This window comes from Vicia villosa, unplaced genomic scaffold (genome assembly GCF_029867415.1).
Source record: "Vicia villosa cultivar HV-30 ecotype Madison, WI unplaced genomic scaffold, Vvil1.0 ctg.000926F_1_1, whole genome shotgun sequence".
NCBI classification, from domain to species: domain Eukaryota; kingdom Viridiplantae; phylum Streptophyta; class Magnoliopsida; order Fabales; family Fabaceae; genus Vicia; species Vicia villosa.
The window spans coordinates 667,395-670,807 of record NW_026705416.1 but is presented as its reverse complement, the minus strand read 5'-3'; positions in this window follow the sequence as shown (position 1 = coordinate 670,807).

Genomic DNA, 3,413 nt, shown 5'->3' with positions numbered 1-3,413 from the left:
ATAAGGAGCTTGATAGGCTTTGTAAGTTTTTTTAATAGTATAAGCATAATATATTTAATTAAACATGCTCCATTTTGAAAAATATGTCAGATGCTCAATCAAGGTGGGGGAGAATTGCTGCGAAAATCTATCAACAAGCTGGGAGTGGTGTGTATGAGTTATGAGACAGACATAGTTATGTACAAGAGTAATCAAGATATAGAAGTCACAAGCCAGTTGAGGAAGGAAGGAGGAAAGGAGCCATTAAAAGGATATCAATTATTATAGGATCATTCAATATCAGAGGGGGATGTAGTTTGGTCAAGAGAAGGAGGATACACCAAATTATTAGCAAAGCCATAGTAGATGTTTTTCTTCTTCAAGAAACAAAGTTGAAGTCTTGTTCTGAATCCACCGCTAAAAGTTTTTGGCGCTCAGAAGGGATCGATTTCTCCGCCTCAGATTCTACAGGTTTGTCTGGTGGCCTTATGATTTTGTGGAATTCTAGGCATGTTGATGTCATTTGCAGCTTTAGGGGCACTGGTTATCTACGAGTGAAAGTCTAATGGATGGGGAATTTGTATTATATTTGCAATATTTACTCTTCTTGTTGCATTACTTTAAAACGGGATCTCTGGAATAGATTGTTGGCTTTTAAGGATAGGCTTGTGGATGGAGAATGGGTTGTAGGAGGAGATTTTAACGCGGTAAAAAAGGGAGGTGAGAGGAAAGGTAGGACAGATTTGAGTAATCAAGCGGAGTGGGAGGAATTCTCTGGTTTTATAAATGATATGGGGCTAGTAGACGTTCCCTGCAAAGGAAAGAAGTTCAATTGGTTTAGTAGTGACGGAAGATCGAAAAGCCGTATAGATTGTATTTTAGTGTCAAACAATATTGTGAACTGGTGGGGCATGGTAGGTCAACAAATTGGAGATAGGGACATATCCGATCATTGTCCAGTTTGGCTAGTGGCTAATAAAAAGGATTTGGGTCCGAAGCCTTTCAAATTCAATAATGAGTGGTTTCAAAACAAAGATTTCATCGGGTATCTTGAAAAGGAATGGAAGGAGATGGAAGTCTACGGACTTGGGGTTTCGTTTTGAAGGAAAAATTGAGGCTCCTTAAAAGCAAGCTGAGATGGTGGAATGTCAACATTTTTGGAAAGATTGATATGGAATTGGAAGAAGGAGTAAAGGAGATTAATGAGATAGACGATCTTCCATCGGATGAAGAAGTAGAAGGGGGAGCTAGAAGAAAGGCGAATAAGAAATTTTGGATGAATCTCAAAATTAGGGAGAACATGTTAATTCAAAAGGCTAGATTGAAGTGGCTTAATGATGGTGATGATAATAGAAAATTCTTTCATTCAATCATGAAGCGAGGATTAAGAAGCAATTTCCTTGGTCCTATTTTAACTACAAACGGGATGATAGGTGAAGTGGAGGAAGTAAGGGAAGCGGTCTTTGAACATTTCGAGGCAAAATTCAAGGAGAGTGATAGGTTGAGGCCGATTCTTGAAGGTGATCTTTTCAAAACTCTAAGCAAAGAGAATAAGATCAATCTTGAATTACCTTTTGAAGAAGGAGAAATTAAAGAAGCGATATGGAGTTGTGACGTATACAAGAGCCCAGGACCGGATGGTTATTCTATCTTATTCTTTAAGAAGTGTTGGAATTTTGTGAAGAAGGATTTGATTTTATGCTTCAAAGCTTTCCAAACAGGGGCTGCTCTTTCTAAATCCATAACTTCGTCATTCCTAGCCTTAATTCCAAAGTCTAACAATCCCTTAGGCCTTGACAATTATAGACCCATTTGTTTGATTGGTAGCATTCACAAGATTATCTCGAAAGCTTTGGCGGGTAGAATTAAAAAGGTGATAGGCAAGATCATATCTAATTGCCAAAGTGCTTTTGTTCCCGGGAGGCAGTTATTGGACGGGGTCCTTGTGGCGAACGAGATGGTAGATTATGCTATTAAAGAGAAGAAAGCTTGTTTGCTTTTAAAATGGATTTTGAAAAAGCATACGATAAGGTCAATTGGGAATTTCTTCGGCCTATGATGTTAAGAATGGGATTTGGGGAAGTTTGGATAAGTTGGATGCAAGCCTTAGTTTTTACTAGCCATATGTCGCTAATGGTGAACGGGAGCCCTACCAAAGAATTCAAAGTGGAAAGTGGATTGAGGCAAGGCGATCCTATTTCTCCTTTTTTATTTGTCATTGTAGCAGAAGGATTGAAGGGGCTAGTTAATAAAGCGGTGGAAAACGACGATTTTGCGGGGTTTAGTTTCAATAGACGGAGCTTCATTGATGTTCTCTAATTCGCGGACGATGCGTTATTGGTTGGAGATGGAAGTTGGTCTCACCTTTGGGCTATTAAGTCGGTGTTGAGAGCGTTTGAGACGATTTCGGGATTAGGCATTAATTATTTCCATAAAAGCAAATTAATTGGAATCAACATTAATCCTAATTTCTTGGAGGTGGCTACTTACTTTCTTGGGTGTAAGAAGGAAGGAATGGTGTTTTCTTTTTTAGGGATACCAATCGAATGTAACCCTAGAAGAGTTGCTTCTTGGGAACCTTTGATGAATAAGGTAAAGAATAGATTGGCTTCATTGAAAGGGAGATTCCTTAGTTTCGGAGGTAGACTTACTCTTGTTAAGGCGGTTCTTGGGAGTTTAGCTATCTTTTTTCTTTCCTTTTACAAGGCGCCTAAGAAAATAATTAAAGACATCATTAAAATTCAAAGCAATTTCCTATGGGGAGGGGTGGAGGATAAGAGAACTATACATTGGGCGAGTTGGGATACTGTTTGTCTTCCGATAAAGAAGGGAGGTTTGGGGGTTAGAAGGATCAGTGATTTTAATGTGGCTCTTTTATGCAAATGCAAATGGAGAATTTTGGAACAAACCGGAGCTTTATAGTACGGAGTTTTAAAAGCGAGATATGGAGATATTAATCTTAGTGTTGTGCACGAAGGAGCTAAAGACAAGGGGGAGGCTCTCAAATCGGTTTGGTGGAGAGATATTTTATCCTTGAATGCGATAAAACCGTTAGGTTTCTTCAATGCTAATTGCAAAGTTGCGGTTGGGTGTGGTTGCACCACCTCTTTTTGGCACTCAAATTGGACGAGGCGGGGAGTTATTAGAGAGTCTTTTCCTTCTCTGTTTTATGTTTCTTTTTTACAGTTGGTATCGGTAGCACTTGTGGGAGGATGGAAAGATGGAGCTTGGTCGTGGGGAGATTTTGGTTTTCTGCGTAATACTATGAACAACCAGTTTGCTGATTTTTTGCTTGGTTCTGCTGTTCCCGTGCCCTCTCAGGAGCTGAACCAGCAGCAGGTAAACCGGCTGCATTATGTGGCAGGTACAACACAACAACATTTTCTTCATGTCGCTGGTTCAGTACAGCAGCCAGCGGTCTTGCAAGATAATTT